Here is a 24329-nt window from a genome sequence, read left to right as displayed (position 1 = left end):
AGAAAGATGATCATCTGGTAACTTGCGACAAATGTGACAATTTGTGGCATTTCACCTGTGCTTGCGTGAATGAGTCCATTTCGAGCCGGGATTGGATCTGCCGGAGATTCCGTTCACCATCGATTTCAGCTTCAATAAGGTCGACAACTTCCAGCCAACGAGCAAATTTGCAGCGCAAACGCTTAGCCGACCAGCAGGAGCTCGAAAAGTTGGAATTGGAAAAAAGGCAGCTTGAGATGCAGAAGAAGCATTCGCAAGAAATGTACGAGTTGGAGGAGTTATTCGTAGGAGACGAAGGCGACAACCGGAGCGTGAAAAGCCGTGTGAACGATATTGAGGCTCGTGGAAAACAGGTTGAAGCTTGGGTTGAAGAGCACGTTCACACCAAGCTAGCTGTACAACCAAGCCCCTGTACAACCAATCGGATCTACATACTTGCACCGCCAATTTCCTAACAGTAGCTGCTTAGATATTCCAGGAATAAAGAAAGCTGATGTCCCTGATCCGTCACACCAGGCGCCCACCGTGACAGTAGGCGACGTCAACAAAAAATCGTTCGCGGTCAATCCCATATTACCGTCTTTCCGATCCCAGCTAGCAACGCTAGAACAATAGACCATATCAGCAGAACAAATGATAAGACTGGAGGCTCAGTTACGAAAGTGCAGGATACAGATGCTGCAACAAGAAGAGGGAGCGGTGGGGGGTGTTCCTATTATTGAACACCGAGACCGTAACGAAACCAGTAAGGGCGCTATCCCGAAGACCAAAGCTAAAGCGTGTGACGTCATAGTAACACCTAGAAATCTGACATCATTAGTAGCACGAAGTCAGATGCAACTAGAAAGAAGAGCAACCACGGAACAGAGATATCGTAAAACAATAGTCGCTCAGGAAAATGTTTCTTCAGGTAACCTTATGCCAGGTCCACGAATTCGTTTCGCTTCTAAGCATATATCTCTCATGTATCGCCGTTGGTGGAATCAACGATAAACGAGCAGCCGCGAATCAAGTACGCGCACTCGAATCCCCCAGCACAACTAAATTTCCCGTTGGACAACTCTGCAACTCGTTCTACCGCAACACAACCGGTAAATCGTCGTTCGAGCAAACACGCCAACCTAACAATTCCTGGAGCATCTGAAAACGTTAGTGAAGGAAGTTTTGGGCTCGGCGATAGATTTCTTGGAGGATCTGTAATGAATCCCAACCTACATCGACCTTCGCCGGAGCAGTTGGCAGCTAGGCAATTAATGCCCCGAGATCTGCCAGAGTTTTCTGGCGATCCAGAGCAATGGCCTATTTTTTATAGCAGTTTCCACAATTCTAGAAGCTAGAAGCGAGAAATCCCACAACAAAGATAAAAGCTTTGTACACACACACTCCGAGAATAAAACGACGTACCCAGTAGAGGGGAGGTTTGAAGATGGGAAGCCATGCCTGTTTTGTAGGAAAGTTGGCCACCGCTTGAAAAATTGTACGAAATTCCAGCAACTCTCGGTCGACGATCGTTGGAAAAACATACAAATGTTGAAAGTGTGCCGCAGTTGTCTCAACCCCAACGGTCGCCGTACTTGCAGAGTCTCGAGCCGATGTAGAATCAACGGTTGCTAATTCCGTCATCATCCATTACTCCATGGAAAGCCTGAAGTAGCGCTTAAACCGCTTGTTTCGGCAACTGAAAACCACGTTTACCACCACTGCGGACAATCAATTCTATTCCGAATCGTTCCGGTAACGCTGCACAGATAGTCGAAGTCTGTTACCGTGTTCGCCTTCTTGGATGAAGGTTCTTCTTCGACATTGATCGAACGAAGTCTGGTTCAAGAACTGGAAGTTGAAGGACCGACAGTCCCATTATACCTGCGATGGTCCGCTAATATGATGAGGACAGAGGATGAGTCGTAGATCATTTCAATGGAAGTGTCCGAAATGGGTCGGAATAAATGGTTCAGCTCAAGAACGTGCGCACTGTAGACTGCCTGAAATTACCTTCCCAAACTTTGCGCTTTGCCGAACTGCAAGAAGATCACCATCATTTGAAGGGCCTGCCTGTTCGAAGTTACGAGGACGTCACACCAAAGCTGTAAGTTGGCCTACGAAATCTGCAACTAGCTGTTCCGCAGAAGATCAAAGAGAGAAATAGCGGCGTTGTAGCTGCAAAAACTCGCTTAGGAGGGTGCGTTTACGGAAGCCTGGACAAATCAAGGGACGCAGGTGAGTTCAGTTACCATGTGTGCGAGTGCGAAGCCGATGAGAGACTGGATTGTATGATGAAAGATAATTTTAACGCCGAAGACTTTCCAAATGAATCCCAGGGAATGTTAGAGTATAGGAAAGAAGCGAGGGCTAGACGAATAATGGAGGAAACAACGCGTAGGATTGATAATCGCTTCGAGACTGGTCTGCTGTGGAGATCCGACTACCCGACAGTTATCCCATGGTTCTCCGACGTTTAGAGTGTCTTGAGAGGTGAATGACACGAGGAAAATATCCACCTTCAAATTAGCGAATACCAGGAGAAAGGGTATGCCCATCGAGCGACCAAAAGCGAGCTGTTGAAAGCTGATCCCAGACGGATATGGTATTTGCCAATAGGTGCTGTTTGTAATCCAAAAGAGCCGGGAAAGACTCGATTAATGTGGGATGCAGCAGCAAAGGTCGATGGTGTATGTTTGAACTCCGCTCTTTTACCTGGGCCCGACCTACTTGTTCCACTTCCTTCCGTGCAGTTTCGCTTCCGACAGTATCCGGTGGCGATGAGCGGTGACATCAGAAAGATATTTCACCAAGCGAGAGTTATCGAACGAGATCTTCCGGCACAGAGTTTTCTTTTCCGTGATAATCCTAAAGATGAGCCCACCGTTTTCATTATGGACGTCCTCACCTGTGGAGCCACAAGTTCCCGCTCAATTTGTAAAAAACCACACTGCGGATGAATTCGCCGATCGCTATCCACGAGCATCGGGACGATTCGTAAGTGCCACAATGTTGACGACTACCTGGAGAGCTTTGAGTCGATCGACGAGGCGAAAGCGGTAGCAGGCGAAGTCAGGTGGATCCACTCAAAGGGCGGATTTGAATTGATAAATTGGGCCTCGAATCAACAAGGCGTCCTGGAGTATCTAGGAGAAACGCCGAAGCAAGGCATCAGAGACTCGCCTTGAAAACTGATACTGAACGCGTATTGGGAATGCTATGGCATACGGAAGAAGATGTTTTGAAATTTTCTATGACGTTCCGAGAGGAAATCGCAACGCTTATCAACACCGGTGCAAGGACAACGAAGCGTCAAGTATTAAAGTGCATATTGAGCCTCTTCGACCCTTTAGGGCTGCTGGCTGGTGTTCTCGTTCATGGGAAGATAATGATGCAGGACATATGGAGGAGTGCGATCAAGTGGGATGAATGCATTGATGTCCAAATCTACGAGAAATGGGCGAAGTGGGCTGAGTTGCTGGTATCAGTTAACGAAGTCTGAGTTCCACGGTGCTACTTTGATAAAGCGAGCGCCGATATCTACGATACTTTGGATGCCCACGTTTTCGTGGATGCAAGTGAAGCAGCATATTCCGCCTTGATATACTTTTGTGTTATTGGATCAGAAGGGGTAGCTGAATGCGCTTTGGTATCGGTAAGTTGCTCCGTTGAAATACGTATCGATCCCTCGATTGGAGTTGATGGCTGCAGTTCTAGGAGTTCGACTTCTTGCATTCGAGCGTAAAAATCACACGGTCAAGATCAATCGTTGCATCTACTGGTCAGACTCCAAAGTAACGTTGGCGTGGACTCGGTCGGAACATCGGAAATATCGTCCATTTGTAGCATGCCGCGTGGAGAGATCTAATCAGCCACCAGCGTCAAAGAATGGAGATACGTCCCGAGCAATCTCAACGTCAACGACGTTGCTACGAAGTGGAGTGTTGAATCATGCCCCAAACTATCGGGCCGCTGGTTTAATGGACCACAGTTTTTACGACAGTCCGAGATAATGTGGCCTAAACAGAAAAACATCGATACTACGAATGAGTAGCTTCGAGCGTGTTTCCTGCACCAAGATGTACCAACACTGCGCAGTCCTATAAAATTTTAACGGTTTTCCAAATGGGGTCGACTCTTGCGAACATCTGTCTACGTCGTACGATTCATCTCAAAATTAAGACGCAAAGAAATAACCGCAAATTGCTCTAATTCGAACCTGAAGACTGAAGAACTACAAGTAGCAGAGATCTGGAAGCTGGTTCAAGCGGAGTCCTATGGTGACGAAGTGATAGTCCTGTCCAAGAATAAGAAGTTTCCGAGAGATAAACAACTGGGACTTGAGAAAACAAGCCAACTATGGAATCTAACACCAATAATGGATGACAAAGGCGTACTAAAAGTTGACGGGCGCATTGCCGCGGCGAGAGTATTGGCTGTCGACGTTAAGTTTCCTATAATATTACCGAGGAAGCATCACGTTTCCCTTCTGCTTCTCGACGATTACCATAGGAGATTGCTACATGGAAATTATGAAACTGTAGTCAACGAAGTGCGTCAACGTTTTCACTTTCCCAGACTACGAACAACGGCGCGAAGTGTGGCAGGTCGCTGTCAGTGGTGCAAAGTGTACAAAGCTCGTCCGGTGGTTCCAACGATAGGTCCGCTTCCAGCCGCTCGCCTGTCACCAGGTGTGCGCCCGTTTAGCTATATTGGCATCGACTATTCCTGCATCGCATGTTCATTCATTTCATTTATTTAGTCTACATCTAAACAGATAACACAGAATCAACAATTTGACGCCACAATACACGGTTCGAGGCCGCATCTATCCATCCTCGAATATGCCCCACGCTCGCCAAGTCGTTTTGCACCTGGTCTGCCCATCTCGCTCGCTGCGCTCCACGCCGTCTCGTACCTGCCGGATCGGAAGCGAATGCCATTCTTGCAACATGTCCTGCCCATCGTACTCTTCCGGCTTTAGCTACCTTCTGGATACTGGGTTCGCCGTAGAAAAATAGAATCACAAATTTGGGATAGTTTACATGACGAAGTCGGGATTTCCGAACCGAGCTTTCTACCGAAGTTGTATCTGTCAAACTAAATGGTACGTTGTTTACCGCACATTTAGGTGAATCCAGCGCACTACTTTTGAAGTTGAGTAAGTTGCCTGTATCTGGAGAAAAATCCAACTTTGGTATGAAAAGCGTACTAACCTTTTTCCGGATAGACAATTATAAAGAAACTAGCTGTATGTTTCTGGCCTTGTCCGGGATTGCCAGTTCCGCAGCTTTTGGAATTGCCAATTTGATTTCGCTAAAACCAGTTGGTTAACGATAACCCCCGTGTTTTGTTGTTGATGAGAATTGTTGTCAATTGATGAGAAGATCAAAAGATTGGTTAAAGAACATCCAATGATTAAAAGAAGGTAGATATCACTTTTAACAACATTAATTCCGACAAATAAATTCTTGTTATATTCCAGGAAATGATATTACCGAGAAATTTTTTTTACCGAAACTGTTATATTCGGAGAAGTGTCATTTTCGAGGAATTATTATTTTCAGAGGGAAATGTCATATTCGTGAAATTGTCACATTCGGGGAAATATCATTTTTTTAAAAATGTCATTTTGGGGGAAACGTACGTTATATTCGGGGAAATGTCACGTTCGAGAAAATGATATTTTCGGGGAAATATCATATTTGCGGATTTTTTTTAGGAATGGCATATTCGAGGAAAAGATTTTAAGGATATGATAAGTTAAGATAAGCGGAAAATGTTATATTCGGGGATAAGTTATGTCCGGGAAAATGTTTTTTTTTTGGATTTTTTTATAATCAAAAGGATTGTGAATGAGAAATTTGAATTATGCTCAACGTTCGATATGGCTATCGTACATTATGTCTTACGTTTTTCACGCCTGACGTGCTGATGCTTAACCTCGCGCACCTTACTCCTCCTTTGCACCTCCCGTTTTCCGTTTAACTCCATCTATAATCGCATGCTAAGGATAAAGGATATATGTACCAATTTTTAAGGATATTGGTAAAAGGGTTCAGAAGTTTTACCGCTTTTTCCAATGACACTCCAACTCCTCTATAATCGTCTCCTTAGGATTGAGTGTTTGTGTCCCAAATTTGGTTCAAATGGACCCATGCATTTAAAAGATACGTAAAACATTCGTTTCATTCGCATGTTCCTCCCTCCTTTTTCCTTTGACCCTCCAATCTATTATATAACCGTCTTATGTTAGAGAATATGTGTTCCACATTTGGTTACAATGAATTATTCATTTTCTGAAGAAAATACTTCCACCTTACCCACCCCATTTTCCCAATGACCATCCCACTCTCTTTGTTATCTTCTCCTCAGGATAGAGGATGTGTGTACCAAATTTGATTGAAATCAGTTCAGGGGTTCAGAAGTTACACTGAATTGCCCGTTTTCTGAGCAATACCCCTCCCTCCAGACCCCTTCCCCCTTTACGAAATTACCCTCTCATATGATCGTCTCCTCATAGTGAATATGTAGTGATAGTGAAAATTTGGTTGAAAACGGTCCTGGGAGTTGAAAGTTACACAAAGTTAAAAGTTAAACAAACGCTTATTAATATAGCGCTCTAAGAAGTCGTATGCGGAAATGGCATCGCAAGACACACGCGCACCGACTGCTATTACAGCTACCATTTAAGTTAGTGATTACTATGATGTCATTTTGATTGACGAATCGGACTTTAACGTAGCCGATATGGATGATTCTGCGGAGGTACACGTGCTCGAAAAGAAGAAGAAACCTACTCCCCCGGGAATCATGTCTATCTCTTAACTTTTAATGATAAGATGAGGCAATAATATGATATACTTAAGAATTTCAGCTCCGCAAAGTGTCACACACGACTGAGCCTGTCAAATAAATTGACTGATTAAAATAATATATGTCAAACATTTCATCAAAAAACCCATTTGTACAATTTTTGATTGTTGGTTGTTTAAAGGTTAACATCGATTTGCACAAACCCGTGATAGTAGTGGATGGGCTAAATATATCAACAACATTATGCTTTCATATCTTGGACCAACATATCCATATCCAAACTACTATCGACGACACAACTACATCGTCCATGATAATAAACAGTGCTTAGCATAATGTGCAACCGCCTCGCTATCTCTCCAAAGTCTCGCGTAGCAACACACCGACCGTTGATCATGCTGTGTTGGTTCCATCCATACTTGCGTGCTGCCGAGTGCCGAGAAAGCAGCCGCATATAAAACTGCAAAACCATTTGCTATAGCAGCATGGCTTCTCTCGCGCGATGTTTATGTTTACAGGCGGAAAAATCATGAAACGGAATGCGAATGGGCCTGTTGATTTAGTGTTGTTCGCGTACTCTCGCATCGTGCGTATAACTAGCAAACTATTCACGTGTCCGCAATAGGGTGTGACGGAAATTTGTGTTGGATATTTACAGCGTTTAGCAGAGTTGAAATTTTATGAACAAATGCAACGATTTCAGAAAATAAGTTAAAATCATTATTTTGTATTACAATATATCTGATTTGATTTGTTTATTGTCATTACATTTTTTGACCTTGAAGATGTTCGTTCGCCTTTATACAATCAATTATTTAGTTTGCTTTAAAACTAATTTCATGTTGTACACAGATTATTCAATATTTGCATACAACTTCCTATATCATGACTAACATCCAGCTTTTGGCACACCTCATTGCAGACCTAACTGACCCGTTGAGTGAGAGAACTGTTCAAGAGAACACCATGCTTGATTCGGAGCTCTCTGAAGAGGTGGCAAATGAAAGAGGGTTCATTCTATTCTATCCTGCCAGCCGGTATACGTGTACACTTTTTTCCTGTGTCGATTGAAAAAGAGCGCTCTCTAGTGCACATAAATTTTAGTGTATAATAATCGGTTTCCGAAGTGGACTGAAGTGGTTTTTCAAAGTTTTCAATTGTGTATGCAGTTCATATTGTGACAATCATGAAGCATTCCCATACAGTGAGTATTCCCTTAAAAGAACCGAAATCCTACGGATATCCTTCCTGTGATTGTATGATTCTTGCCAACCGAAATGTTTCGTCATCCGTCTGGGTTCTATATGCTGTTGCACAATCCAATCCTAAGGCTTGTACGCGACAAAATCTGGACACCTTTAAACACGTATAACTTTTGAAATAGCTCATCAACAAGTGAATTATTTCGTAGATTGATGAATGTATGTCTGTACTTTCTGAAAATATATTTCTCATAAGTGTTACAAGTACGTAGTGAAAGATGGCGTCGGAGGAATGGCAGGTTCGGAAAAAATTGTGTGCAGTCGCAATTGAAATTCGGGTCTCTCGATCCAGAAACTGACTAAAAACATTTTGTTTTCATGTGAACACTGTTCAAAGCGTTTTAAAATTTGTCGATGCTTGTTTGACAACATCTAAAACGTTAGAGAGTAGAACAAAAACGGATTTTATGAGCCACCAGAAGGATACGAGCTCGAAACAAATTCTACTGAGGATGCCAGATCTTTCGGCACGTATTATTTCTTTGAAAATTCAAATGTCACCAAGTTTCGTGCATACATCGAAGCATCGATAAGGAATGAAGCCATTTGAAGTAAAAAACGTACCGAAATAAACCAACAGCAGTTTATTTTTATTCTTAAAGTTTTGTGTCCAGATTTTGTCGCGAACAAGCCTTACTCACCAGAGTGCAAGTTAAGGAGAGAAATTTCGCAGAAATTTGGAAACACGTGGAATCGTTCGAGCATACATACGCCGGAGCGAGCGGTAATTCATATAATCGTCATCCGGCTCCATCGATTTGCCGCATGTCTGCGTGATTGTGCGGTTAACATCGGGGAATAAAATTGTTCACCGCAATGCAATCCGATTTGAATTTAGGTGCTTTTTGTTTTGCCGGTCACAGTGAAGTGTTACCCCTTTTCCAATTTGAAGTTGTGTTTAATGTCAACCTTTTCTCACCCTATGTGGTTCTTAACGGGTGTATGCATGGAATTTAAATCGCGTATGGCAGGTAGACGATTCAATTTTTATAACTTCTATTAAGCGTTGATGCAAGCCCCAAATTATGTGCACTGAATTACCTTTTTTTCATATACAAGACATTTGATATTCAAACGATTCCAAGGTTAATCCAATTTTAACATCGGACGTCACTTGTTATCGTTTTTGTTTTGCAAAAATATTTTGAATTGAATTGTGAAGCTTGAAGTTGAGGAGCAATTTGTATTTCGTCACGCTCATTAGATTTAATGGCAAAGAATGCAGCTTAGCAAAAAAAGTACGAGACTCTGAAGACAAACTTACCGTTCAGGTTGAAAAAGTCATATCTATTACGATACAAAAAAAAGTGGTGGAATTCGATTAAATGGTAGTTTTAGACTTGTAAGAAAAACATTCATATCTATTCAGCAAAACGAAAATAGATCAAATAAATAATTATTTTGTACTTTTCCTTAATATGTTGACAGGGAATACACACTAGAGTATTACAATTTTGAGCTTTTTGTTCCCCGACGCTGTATTACCATTTTAATAATTCTCCTAAATTTTCATCTAATTTGGATGTTATTTGATTGTGCAAACATCATTTTAAGGATGTTTGAAAATTACTATGGAAATCACAATTTATGTGAAGGACTGTTCCGTGAGGAAGCCCATAACCTATGAAAATGTTATCTATTCGTTGACTTCATACAGTACTTCCTAAGCTGAAAGACAGCTATTGTTGCGAAGCGATTTGACTTTTGTAAGTTATAAAGAAAACAAAAATGCTTCTTAATAATATTGATGTTATTCTTTTACGTGTTAAATTGAGTTGCCCCGATTCAGTATTTTCTTATTAACATTTTCTTGAAAGTTTCAACGTATTTATGTATATGTTTTTGAACTCGTTGGCGGCAACGTTGAGGAACGGTTTCAACAGAAGTTTCTGTTTTCATAGTAAGGCCGATACAAATATTTAAAAACAATTATGTTTCCCTCCTTCGGATTTCTTCAACCAAAACAAATCAAAAATTTTGAGTCATCCACAAAATAGAATTTGTATAATTTTGAGGATTTTTAAAACATTCTTTAACAAATCCAAGGAGTTTTATTTATTTTCATCATTTTAATATTTTTTTTTATTATCGCCCATTGATTTCTCGGAGACCAGTAGGACAAAATTTTAATTAAATACTTGAAATGGGCTAATTTTCATACAAACGTCAAACTGCGCATGCTCACTCAAATTACAAATTGCAATCTGGATAGTAAAGTGGGTTGTTTAATCCTAATTCAAAAGATGAGAACTAAACCTATTGATATTAAAATTTATTCGGTCCAAACATTGCGTCAAACAGAATTTTCTACAATTAAAATAGTGGTTTGATAAATGGTGAATAATTGAAGTGTACTGACATGATTTGTCAGGATAACAGAATATTTCAAAATAATGCCATTTCTTCTGTTACAAGTTTCTATGGAAGAACTCTTGAAGCGCTGGTAACTGATAAAATGGCAGTTATCGACATAATCAAGGACAAGCATCCTGGGATTCAAAACTTATTTCGCTCGTGTTTTCGAGGGCTCCCCACTTAATACAGAAGCAACGCACAACTGCCATTATTATTTTTACAGCTTTGCTACGTCGCAGCATGCGTGAAATAATAAAAATGACAGAAATGCTCACTGGTGAAAAAAATCACAAAAATAAGAAACCAACCAAATTCTTTTTCATTGATTTGTTTTTACTTACTTCTTCTTCTTATTGGCATTACATCCCCACACTGGGACAGAGCCGCCTCGCAGCTTAGTGTTCATTAAGCACTTCCACAGTTATTAACTGCGAGGTTTCTAAGCCAGGTTACCATTTTTGCATTTGTATATCATGAGGCTAACACGATGATACTTTTATGCCCAGGGAAGTCGAGACAATTTCCAATCCGAAAATTACCTAGACCGGCACCGGGAATCGAAACCAGCCACCCTCAGCATGGTCTTGCTTTGTAGCCGCGCGTCTTACCGTACGGCTAAGGAGGGCCAAGGAGGGCCCCTTTTACTTACTTATTTATTTGTAATTTACTTACTTATTTGTTTACTATACTTACATGGCACAGAGATTACCATGATCATCAAGGTGGTTCCTCCAGGGTGAGACTCGACCATTGCACTACGGTTGGGTTGACCTCTGCGAATATCCCTCATGTGGACCATTCGTGTGTGCAATTCTTTTTATTTGTTTTTTTTTATGGGATGGAAATAGGAGCTATGGGATGAAGTGCCGAATCGTTGTTCCCCTAATTGACTGAACCAACTTCAGTCGATATTGATGGTCCACCGCCCATCACTCCACCCCACTGGCTGGAAGCTTCGGAATACGACTCTGAGACCATAAAAGGCTTTTCCTATCAACTCTGCTAACTGCCTTGGTCAGATCGGCAGATTGTAATTTTGAATGCTAAGTAGGGTGTCCCAAAATTGGACCAAGTCTGGGATTTTGGGGGCTCAACCTTCAAATGAAAGCTTAGGGTATAACAAAAGAAAAATTGTTCTACGACAACTCTGGGAAATGACGTTTAGGGGTGGCCCCGACGCGTTTTATGAAAAAAAGTGCATTTTTTATAGGTAACATCGAAAATACCGGTATATCGGAAAGAAATTCGATACAACCCATCCATTTTATATTTTTTACATTTAACTTAGGGTCTATACTTTATGGTAAAACTTTGATATCGCATGTTTTAGCTCTATATATTTTTCACTGATGCTTTAAATACCCAAAAATGATGAATTTTTCGTAATATTTTTTTATCAATGCATCCAAAACGGGTATCCATCATAATGATTTCGAAACTAGATATACATAGAAAGATGGGGAATTTCATAACGAATATTTTGCTAAAAATAGCAACTTCCTATCTCTATCCGTTTGAAAGTTAATCACGATATACTGCAGCTTGGAAAAAGGCTTTTTGAAATTTCGGATCATAATACCTGGATCATGTTTAAGTAAAGAAACGCTACTTTTCCATACCAACCAAATGAGTGCTTTAATAACCAATATAGCATTCATATGTGTTGCATAAAATTGATTTTAATACTTATTTGAATGTTATAATGGAAACCCAACGATGGACCAGCAGTAACATGACTGACTACAAATTGTTCAGTTAGTCTGGGTGAGTGCTCAAATAGATTGATGAATATGGTTTCAAAACTACCCATAGGTAGGTTCAGCTATCGTTTCATGGTTTGGTGAGCTGTGCAATGTTTCACGATAACATGGAAATTAATTGTTTTCTGACCAACTTGATTTTTAACCAGCACGATCATGTGAAGTTAATCCGGCTGGATCATTTTGGTCCCGATTTATCGATGCAATCAATTTATCATTGTATTCAGTATTGGTAGGCAAAATAGTTCGTAATTAGTGTAGATTGTTCTTATTACCAGAGATTCCGTAGATGGTAGATGCCTAATATTTCAATATGCATTATAAAATAATAATGATAATAGTAATTTGTGTAACTAGTTGCAAAAGGTTATTTAATCAGCATGGTTGTACGTTTATCCAACGAGGCCTGCCGAATGAGATAAATACTACGAGTGCTGATAAAATCGAGTTTTGCAATTAGTTACACACACTATTTTTTGCAATGGCGTAAAATGAGCTTCAATATGTCGTAAAGTATGACAAATCGATATCAAAATGATCTAGTTGGATTTGCTTCACATGATCGTTCTTGCAAAAAATCAAGATGGTCACAAAACAACTAATTTCCATGTTATCGAGAAACATTGCACAGCTCGACAAACCATGACACGAAAACTGAACCTACCTATGGGTAGTTTTGAAACCATATTCATCAATCTATTTGAGCACTCACCCAGACTAACTGAACAATTTGTAGTCAGTCATGTTACTGCTGGTCCATCGTTGGGTTTCCATTATAACATTCAAATAAGTATTAAAATCAATTTTATGCAACTCATATGAATACTATATTGGTTATTAAAGCGCTCATTTGGTTGGTATGGAAAAGTAGCGTTTCTTTACTTAAACATGATCCAGGTATTATGATCCGAAATTTCAAAAAGTCTTTTTCCAAGCTGCCGTAAATCGTGAATAACTTTTAAACGGATAGAGATAGAAGGTTGCTATTTTTGGCAAAATATTCGTTATAAAATTCCCCATCTTTCTATGTATATTTAGTTTCGAAAGCATTATGATGGATACCCGTTTTGGATGCATTAATAAAAAAATATTAAGAAAAATTCATCATTTTTGGGCATTTAAAGCATCAGTGAAAAATATATAGACCCAAAACATGCGGTATCAAAGTTTTACCATAAAGTATAGACCCTAAGTTAAATGTAAAAAATATAAAATGGATTGGTTTCATCGAATTTCTTTCCGATATACCGGTATTTTCGATGTTACCTATAAAAAATGCACTTTTTTCATAAAACGCGTCGGGGCCACCCCTAAACGTCATTTCCCAGAGTTGTCGTAGAACAATTTTTCTTTTGTTTTACCCTAAGCTTTCATTTGAAGGTTGAGCCCCCAAAATCCCAGACTTTGTCCAATTTTGGGACACCCTAATGCTAAGTGACTTCTGGACTGCGGACAGCAATATCCAATATCAAACCTACCTGGATAATAATATAAAATACATATCAAGTTTAGAGCTAGCGTAAAAAGCTGGATACCCAATAATTGTTGTTCTGCGTTTATCACGTGACGTGGTCACATTTATGTGGTATTCAGATTCCGACAGGCTTCTTCCTTCACTTGACGGTAAACGTTTGTCATGAGGCTAACATAATGATACACTAATGATCGGTCCAAGGAAGCCGAGAACCAGACTGGAAACCGAACCAGACCACCTTCAGTATATTCCTGCTTAGTAGTTGCTACACTAAGGAAGGACCCGAGCTACATCACAAGATACAGAGTAAGATGACATAACAGTTTAACAAAAGTCCTTGGAAATATTTAATAATGTATACAGCATTTCATATCAAGACACTGTACATCACGTGGTTTAGTTCCTAGGCTGAATATCTCATTACTCTGGAAGTCACTTCATGAAGTACATAGTTGACCTTTGTTGTCATTAAAGCGTGAGAGAAAAAAGTTAATCGACTATCGATTGTTTGTCACCGTGCCTTCGATCAACTAACATGCCTACATTTTGCTCAATATGCTTGGGTGAGTGTTCAAATATGGTATTATTTGCATCGCGTAATAAATTAATCAGTTTAATGGACATTCCATCAAAATTGTCCATGCAATGTGACCCAATAACATTGGTTATTGCTTTTAAAGTGAGAGATCGACTAGAAGATTTGTTCTGGATTTTTTTGGCTTATGTATTCAAAACGATGTGTGTAATTTTGTCCGACTTTTCGGCCCTTTATTTGGACCTTTTTCAAGGGTAAAACTGTCTACAGTTTTTCGTTATTAGTTGTATTACAAGATGACCTCCCTACATGAAAAACGGTAAACTAAGAACGAAAAACGGTAGACAGTTTCACCTTTGAAAAAGGTCCAAATAAAAAGGCGAAACGCCGGGCAAAACAAAACACATCGTTTTGAATACATAAGACTGAGAAAGCCAAAAAAACAGAATTGTTTATTGCTAATACACCCGATTCTGTTTTTACACGGCCGTGTAAAAAAAATCCCATACAAAATTTTTGCAATGATTCGTCGAGAACTCATAAAACTTTTTTTACACGGATTTTCAAATTTTGAACTGAAAACTTTTTTTACACGGAACGCATCCTCCGTGTAAAAAAAGAATCGGGCGAATTGATTTATTTATGGAAATTTTGTGTTTTTCTCAATGACAAATTTTGATTTCTTTATTGTTAATCCTTTTTTTATAATTGCAAATTTTTCGTTAAAGAGTGTGGAAAATTCATATTGTTCATGGACATTTTGCATTATTTATGGAAATTTTATATTTTCTATTTACATCTAACCTGATTTCTTTATGGAACATTTCCTCGTTTTTACAGTCGTTGATTTCGCGGATTGGAATGTGATTAGTTTGTGACAGGCCTGCATGTGTAATAAATAAATAAACAAATAAATAAATAAGTAAACAATAAATTGAGCACCACTATCATAAATCAGTTTTTTTTTGTTTAAACTTTATTTATGTGTTTTTTTTAATTCTAGGATATCAGGTGTCAAACTCAACAAAATATTAATTGTTGAGAAAATAAACTGCAAAAAATTGTGAGGTGCAATGTTGATGATGATGATGATGATACTACCATCTATTGTAGCAAGGCACCTGCCGATATCTAACACGCAATTTGATCATGTTTATATTATTATTTGCATTTCATCAAACTCCTGTATGCAGGGCCAAAAATGGGTGGGGTGGTTCCATAAGCATAGATACTTATGCGAAATACAGGGGATGAATGGAGAATCTCCTTCCAGAAGAAAGTTCGTACAAATCATAATACAAACAAGCCCTCGTTAATTGTGAGGTGCAATGTTGAACACCAAAATGTGCCATGCAATTCATACTCCATTAGTGTTATCAAATGTTATTTTAAAATCATTCGTCTTCCCAACAGCTACCATAAAAATTTCCGTGCTATTCACAACTTCGTCTCCTACGTCTCCTAGTTCTGAAAACTTTTCTCATAGGTTCCTACGTGCGTCTAAGCTATTAAAAGGTTCGTCTTAAAATTTCAAAAATTCAGAGTTTAGAAAAAATGAAATCTAAGTTGCATTTCCACTGAGGCAAAATAACTCACGTACAGATGGACCGATTTCCTCACTAATTGATTCGTCTTGGGGTCAGCTATGTTTTTATGTAGGTATAATAGAACATTTTACTGAGAAAGTTAAAAAAAATAAAAAAAATACTAGGTACGTTCTCATAAGCTCTAAAGAAAATCACCCAGCTTGAACTAAAATCGATCTAGAGCGTGACGCTGCAATCAACTAAACGATTGACAGGTGGGAGAACTAGAACTCGAGGAATTTTAATAAAATTATGATACTTTCTAAAACATTATGATTGTATCCTCATAGAAATTCCAAACAAATTCTAATGCTACATTCCTGAAGGCAAAACATCCCAAAAATCTGAAAAGCCACCCTTGGACTGCAAAGTCTCTACCTATGATAAAGACGTAAAAAAAAACACTTGGCAATGATGGCGACTCAGTTTTGGAGTGATCCTTTAACCTTTTCGTAAACTTGTTGTACGAGAATGGCAAAAAAGGTTAATGTTTCCAGAAGTTTTGAATAAACAAATTGCTAATAATTCTACGCAGCATGGAAGTTGGCGTTTCCAATATCAATACTAAAATCAAACTCCATAGATCCAAAAATTAGAAGTTAAATGTAAATACGTTACGTTTATACAAGTCCTACGTCTACTCGCGGTTATGTTGAAAACATTACCCATTGGTCGTTTTTTCGTAAAAGTTTGCGTTTTAGCCATAACATAGTCCGATCTGGCCAATTTTTAATAGGAAATAATGGGACAGGATTCTGCGTCGAATGCAATTTGTTGCGAGCAAATCGATCAAGGTTAGGTGTCCAAAAAATAGGTGACATTTTTTTGTAATTCTTCTATAAAAAAACCAGATTAATCCACCTAGCGGTGATGGTGCCTTTCTCGTTCGTTCAAAAGGTTTGGAAAAATCTCAAATAACACCAATATGTGGATTGGTCTTATTTTTCATATTTGTTTATATGCATAAAAAAAATCTCGCCAAACGCAATTTGTTGCAAACAAATCGGATGAGCATAAGAGCAAAAAATGGCATTTTATTTAGTAGTTTTAAAATTAGTATTTTCGCCATAACTTTTGTCCCAATTGTACGATCCGGCCAAGTTTCTATAGGAAACAATGGGACAAGATTCTGCGTCGAATGCAATCTGTTGCGAGCGACCTGAGAAGCACACATATAGCACATCAATCACAGTAACTTATATATGACCGGATTCAGTCACAATATGGTTACTGCAACCAGATTTGTTGAACTTGTGTTGCTTGGGGAATAGATGAAGTCTAAGTGCTAAAAAAGTGAGCTAGACTTTTTTGAACTCTTTTTCACAATAAATAGTAATTTGACCATAACATCTAAGCCCATAGTCCGATCTGGACAATTTTCAATAAGAAAATATGAGACATTCTGCGTCGAATGCAATTTAATGCGAGCAAATCGATTAAGGATATGTGCCCGAAAAATGAGTGACATTTTTTACGCGATTTTTCGTAAGAATTTGTATTTTGGCCATAACTTTCGATCCCATAGTCCGATCTGGCCAATTTCAAATAAATAGGAAACAATGGGAAAGGATTTTGCGTCGAATGCAACTTGTTGCGAGCAAATCGGTTGAGAATAAGTACCCGAAAAATGAGTGACATTTTTTACGCGATTTTTTCGTATGAATTTGTATTTTGGCCATAACTCTCGATCCCATAGTTCGATCTTGAAATTAAGCTTTGTAATGAGTTATTGACAAACTACTAAATGATCGAACGCAAATTACTAAATGATCGATAACATCCTTGAATCGGCGATAAACAGGAGAACGGTATCTGGCCGCGTAGCATGAATCACGAATTGTACCAGGTGTATTAAGGGCTGGATATTATTAAGCTTATTCAACACGGCAGACTACGGTGAACTGGACACTTTGTTTGTATGCCGGGAGAACGTCAAGCGAAGATAATATTTAGTAGAGAACCCGGAACAGGCCGCAGGCTTTGTGGAAGGCCGCGTACACGATGACTTTTTGCAGTTGAAGAGAACCTGAGGACGCTCAATGTTCAGGGTGACTGGAAGCGATTGGGCCATGATCGAGTCCAGTGGAAAAGGATACTCCATTCGGCGTAGCTTTATCGATGAGCTGTAGCCCTTCAAGTATCAAGTATCAATCCACTTTGCAATTACGGAGCCTTTCTTGGCAGCAACATAATGATTTAATTTAATTGAAAATTTGAAAAACATGAATGGAACACTGATGGGGAAACCAGCGAGTTTGTTCTATTTTGCTCCAAATTCAACTTAGAATAGTGGTCGAAAATTTGGAATAAAACTGAATCACTACTGATTTCACTCTTAGAATGCTTGTAGAATAGATTGGAATATCTGAGGGCAAAAACTGTCGGTGAGAACTCCAGACCCATTGCGAGACCCCCAATGATGGAACCAAATAGGGGAAGGTGGGTAGACTTGATCCCCGGGGAGACTTGATCACCCCCTGTTTTATCGAGGACTAAAGTAGTTTTGTTTTAGCGTATTTTTTAGTATAGATCCTCTAGACAAATGACCTTTATGTGGTGAGTTAATTTTTGGATTGACAACCTTATTTATTCTGCCTTCCTAACCTCCCTAAAGATTTTTTTTATTGGCCAAGCAAAATTTGAACAACTTTTCATAACAATGACCAAATGCCTTCGTTTTTTCTATAAATATGCTTAATGATCTGTACTGATGAATATGTCAACACTCCATCAAAGTTTTAGGATATTTTGATTTGAAGTTATTACCTCAATATGGGGACACTTGATCCCCCATCAGTCATCCATACAAAAATTTGGCGAAAAAATTCAAAAAATATAAATCTGTTCTCAGGCTTCTAATTTTTTGTAGATTTGACAGATTTGATGATGGGTTGTCAGGAAAAATTATTTATTGCGTAGATATCATAAAAAGGGGATCAAGTCTCCACAAATTTTCAAATTGCATGTGCTGTCGAATTCAATAACAAAAATCGTTCACGTATACGCACAGAAATTCGAAAATTCCCCGTATTTTGAAGAAAAAATATTTAAAAAATCTGAGGGCACCAATCTAAATTTATCAAAGCAAGTTCTTGGAGAGGGATCAATTTCCCCCGAATATTTTAAAAGTCGATTTTTGACAGCACTAAAAAAAATAGATTGTGTATCAATAACAACAATAGTTTAAGGACTGTCATACATCTTTAAAGTTAAATACTATATTTCTTAGAAAGTCTGTGTGGAAATCGCGTATGTTTATTTATTTTTGGCTGTGATACATCGGAAATCAGAAAAGGGGATCAAGTCTACCCAGTCTCCCCTACGCATAATTATAATTAACCGCAAATAGTTGCCAACCGCTTAGTGTCCGGAAGTCACTATGAAACAATTATTGTTTGACTACAGAGTGACTCATACTTATATCAGTGATTAAGATATCGTATGTGATTTTCTGACTGGTATTCACAAAATAATGCTCCACTAATATTTGTAGTGCAAACATAATTTATATGGAAGTGATGAACTTCTACTCACAAAAAAATTACTCTAATAAAGAAAAAATGTACGGCACGCAAAATTTCCTGTTTCTTTATTCTTTGCAGTTTCATAAATGAGATTTTTAGTAATTTTTATATTCTGAAAAATATGGAGAGTAGCACTGAGTATCAAGTAATGCCGGTATGATATGCATCATTCTTTCGCTTTTCATCCATAGTCAAACATTAGTGCTCGGCCATATGCGCTCACGGCCACATACAAAGAATTAAAATGGATAAGAGGCGTTGTAGTAAATAGTAAACCAGGAAAAGCGGGAGTCCCTTTTACACCAAATGATAACGGTGAATCCAGAAACATGGGGCTTCCGCAATACGAATTTAGTAAGTTTGTTTCACGGGGGGTGGGAAAAAAGAAGACTGCGTTGTTTACCTTCATACGTTTTGCTTGCGCCGGCTGTACAGTGCCTAACCAATGGATATCACGTTTACGAGCTCATACGTACCAGTAGATATCTACACACATGCTTTTGGAAGATCCATTATTTACGTAACACAGAAATTGGCAATTTTCAACCCCTTCCCCCTTAGTCACACTTTTTGTATGGAGCATTTTGGATAGATCGTCACACTTAAGGCTACTCCCCTTCCCTCTCTAAACGTTACGTAATTTATGGATATTCCCTGTCTACTGATATGAAATTGCTGAAATCGCTGTATTGAAAAACACTAAATAGACACTTGAATGTTACGAGCAGAACGGTGCGAACTGAATTGGGTTGACATTTTTATCCTACAGAGGACATTCGTGCAAAATAATTCAGAAATATCGTGCGTTCTCACGTTATTCATGACACTAGTAATCAATATAATATTTAAGTTGAAGTAAAATGTTCGCTAATGTATGTTATTAAATTATTTGAGCCTACTTATTGGGAAGGTAGTTTATGCTAGGATTGGATTCTGGAAAAGTTCATTTTAAATAATAAAATTTATTTTATATTGTTTTTCAAAGCCCTACTATAAAATTAGATGTGAACTATCCTTTATTATATCACCACAAAAGTTCAGTTAGTGGACGCAGTGGTTTCTCGCCAAATCCTTTATTATATGCAATTTACATAAATGTTTCCACTGAAACAAATCCCCATAAAACTAAAGAAAATGCAAGATTGTTGACCATTCCTGAACTCTAAGGCACAATCGTGGGAATGATTTCCCCGTTCCGGGGGATTTCACCCAATACATATCATATGCAGACACATGCCTCGACATATTTGCTAAACAAACCGTCGTTCAAGCTGCGCCGCCCATTTCTGCTTGTAGCATCAAATAAAACGTGATCCACTTAAGACGTCCGGGTGGAAATCACAGCCAACGGTAGTGCCTATATCTACCGTGTACGAACGGTGATCATTCTGGGCCTTTACATATCCTTCGCGTCGACTATGACGACGACGACGACGACCGTATATTTAATCAACTGACCCACGATAATCCACTAATGCGACGCGATAGACACGATTCGGCGACACTTCATGCATGACCTACGACGCCTCCCTCCTGCGGCTTCTGTCCGTTACACGATGGGTGCTCTGTGCTTGTGTGTGGGAGTTTGCACACGCGGCCCGAGATGACAACGGTTTTTTCGGATCTCGGCGAACGAAGGTAATGGCGCATCGCGTTTCGGCTAACAAGCGCTCAGTCTGACTTAGAGACGTTTTCGTTTGCTTGTTTTCGCTGTGTGTACACCACCGCAGGTCGTCCGCCTAATGGCCATTTTGAAAGGGAATGGTATTCTTATTCATCATCTACTGTCACTAACAATTCATATTCGAGGAAGCCCGAGTTATTTAATACGTGGAACATTGTTGTCCGCAACCCGTCGGTGTATGTTCCCGAATGTGGACAATGCTTTCTGAGTTTGAAGCGCGAGCGCGTGTAGGCAAAGCATCTGGTTAAGATGATTTATAGGACTATTGGCGAAATTGGACGAGACTTTGATTGAATTATCTGCCGCCGGTTCTTTTGTGCCACGCTTAGAGTGCTAATAAATATTTACCCTACTGTTGGTTGGCTTCAAATTTCTCGCTTAACTTTTCAAAAGGACCTAAGTAACATTTTTTTCATGAATTAATTTGAATAGCGCAATCAACAGAACAACATGAAAGCTATTGATTGCACTATTCAAATTAATTCATGAAAAAATGTTACTTAGGACCTTTTGAAAAGTTAAGCGAGATTTCCACTCGGGAAGATGAGCTGATGAGTTCAAAAGAGAATTATTTGTTCAAGCTTGGATATGGCTTATTTTTTGGATGGAAACCAAGCAAAAAGCTTTTTTTTTTCATTTATTCTAGAGGTGGATGTAGCCGATTTCTAACAATCGTGTTTTCTTCTGAAACAACAGAATATGATGCTGAGAGACGGAAACTATTTCATTAACAAATGTTTTTTTATCGAACTTCATTTCAAGTTCAGGAAAGCAGAAAGACTTCTGATATCTGGTTCAAAATAGTTCTGGCCTGAGAAATAATTTGCTTTTAAATGATACCTTATTACCTATATTACCAATTACTAAAAAATCGAAGGAACTTTCTACGTTTACGTAAGAAGAGAGTGTGGCGAAGGGGGGTGACTTTGTAAACCAATTCCACTCTTATATTTCCAACTTCATAAAAGCTTATGACATAAGTAACTGAACTTTGTTCATAGCAGGTTTACGCAACACTAGAAGAAGCGTCTAGTTTCCAGCAGCCTGTTGACTTGTTTATTTAAAAGACACCTTCAGGTAAACAAAAATATCCGTAGTGTGTAAACCATTTTTTTACGATACATATCTTACTTTTATAAGATGTAAAAGTAATATTAACTGCTTATGTACGAGCACATTGATCTATTTTGTATTGAAACTGTTTTAAATAAGCTGTGAACTTGAACACAAGTAGGTTTAAAAATGTATTAGCATTGTCATACTTTTCCAATGATTGCAACAGTACCTTGACCATTACGTACTTTAGGAGAAGAGATAATGCCAAGCGTTACCTTTTGTTACAAAGGGTGAGGGGTCAAAAATTTGATTTTTATTATTTGTTACACATTTTGTTTACGTACTCAAAATTCTGGAAAAACTACGTCGGTTTTTGGATTTCTTGAAGAACTCTTGATCTTTGATAAACTTTCTTATTCACAGCTGTTTGTGAAGAAACTTATGTGCTATTGAGTAATCTGCTGATCTTACTCACATACTGTACTTATTTGTCAGTATGACAAGTTCTCTTCTATATTGCAAAATGAAGTGCAACACATTGTAATAAATTGTGTTTGTTTACTTTTTAATGTAAAATAGCCTTTTGTAAAATCATACAGTGTTTGAAGTCAATTGCTTTTACATAAGGTCAATACTGAGAGCCGTATCGTAATTTTGTGCACAAACTGAAAATTTCAGTTTGAAATATTACCGAAAGTCACGGAAAAACTTCTGTTGCATTAGCATTTTATGAAATTCTTCCAATTTGGTTAAATTCAGAAGACAAACTTTTATAAATAGACAACTGATGAAGTTTTGGCAGGAATATCTGAAATTATATTCAAGGCGAGTTATAGAAAAGATGTCAGGTAAGTGTAAGTTTTGTGTTTGGTGCATAATTTGGCTAAAGCATGAGAAGAAACATTTTTCAAAATTAATCGATCAGTTTCTACAGCACGTGCATATTATATATATATATATATATATATATATATATATATATATATATATATATAAGGGGTCGACTGCGATTGAGGCTGGGAGCCATACACTAATTACGTAACCTGTTATGGAGGAAAGGGGTCTATCATTTTCGGGAAAGGACTTTTGGTCTGAAGTCATTAGGCTGAAAGCCATTCAACCGAAGGCCACTAGGCCGAAACTTGTTTAGCTGAATATGCCATTTTAACAAACGATTATGCCAGAATCCATCTGCCCGAAAGTCATTTGGCTGAAGTGGACCTACGGCCGAAAATGTTGTTCGGCCGAACTGACAATTTGGTCAATAATGTAGTTTGACCAAATAGGTCATTTGGCCAATAATGCCGTTTGGCTGAAATGATCGTTTGACAGAAAAGTAAATTTGGCTAAAAATATCATTTGGCTAGGCAGGCCATTTGGTGGAGAAAGTCGTTTGGCCGAAATGGTAATTTCGAAACGTAGGACAAAATTGAATAACAGTGTTTGGATTTTGTCAAGACTGAAAAGCCGTCATCGAAACATTAAACTACAGTCGAAAAATAATAGAAATGATCCTTTGGCAGAAATGGCATTTGACCAAATGGGTCAATTGGCCGAGAAAAAAAAATTACCCGAAAACGTAATTTACCAGAAATGATCGTTCGGCCAAAAGGGCCATACGCATAGCATGGCCCCTTGCAAAGATCGTAGGTGAAGTTGCAGAAATAAACATATCCACGATCAATCTAGATTATGTCAAAATCTACCGATTTCCTCCACACACCTGGCAACTTCCTTACAGAAGTCAGGAAGACAAATCTCATCAAAATTAAATTGCGCTTACGATTACCAGTACTTATCCACTTCTCCATGCCTGTTTGTCGGAAAGTAGTGCGTTGAAATTAGTCGCAGAACGTTGTTGCACTTCACTCGATCCATAACGACGACTCTCAGCTTTTCAGTGCCTACTTTTTTCTTCTTTGAGCTCGTCTTTGGGATGTACCGTCCCAAGAACACCGCGAAGTGATCTTATCGCTGGTTCTTTTTGCCAGGTTAGATTTCGACCAAATTCTTTTATTTCTTTATTGAGACTGCGTCGCCATGTGCCTCTGAGTCTGCCTTTGCTGCGATGTCCCGCTAGGTTCCAGTCTAATGACCCTCTGTCGAACTACCATTTCGGCCAAATGACCTATTCGGTCTCATGATGTATTCGGCCAAATCATGACCTAAAGATATTTAACCAAACGACCATTCCACATCATTTTTTTATGCTCCATATAAATGAAATTTCAATTCTACAGTGAACTCTCCCTAACTCGATATTCTGTAACTCGATATTTTCTCTAACTCGATGAAATT

At 38.7% G+C, this 24329-nt stretch overlaps 1 protein-coding gene and 1 non-coding gene across 2 annotated transcripts in view; both read left to right on the top strand.

The window, feature by feature from the left end:
- The first annotated feature begins 7826 nt into the window (after positions 1–7826).
- The window catches only part of LOC134225377 (Y+L amino acid transporter 2), a 53276-nt gene continuing 36773 nt past the window's right edge, over positions 7827–24329 (top strand). The window contains exon 1 of the mRNA XM_062705394.1: positions 7827–7999. The gene's annotated coding sequence lies outside the window, so the exon portion shown is untranslated. The remainder of the gene's footprint in view (positions 8000–24329) is intronic.
- LOC134228199 (U1 spliceosomal RNA) lies at positions 11098–11260 on the top strand. The gene has a single exon (XR_009983868.1). It is a non-coding gene; the product is annotated as a U1 spliceosomal RNA (small nuclear RNA).

Source organism: Armigeres subalbatus, chromosome 3, assembly GCF_024139115.2.
Source record: "Armigeres subalbatus isolate Guangzhou_Male chromosome 3, GZ_Asu_2, whole genome shotgun sequence".
Taxonomy (NCBI): domain Eukaryota; kingdom Metazoa; phylum Arthropoda; class Insecta; order Diptera; family Culicidae; genus Armigeres; species Armigeres subalbatus.
The sequence above is the reverse complement of the archived record's forward strand: the minus strand, read 5'-3'. Positions and strand labels throughout refer to the sequence as shown.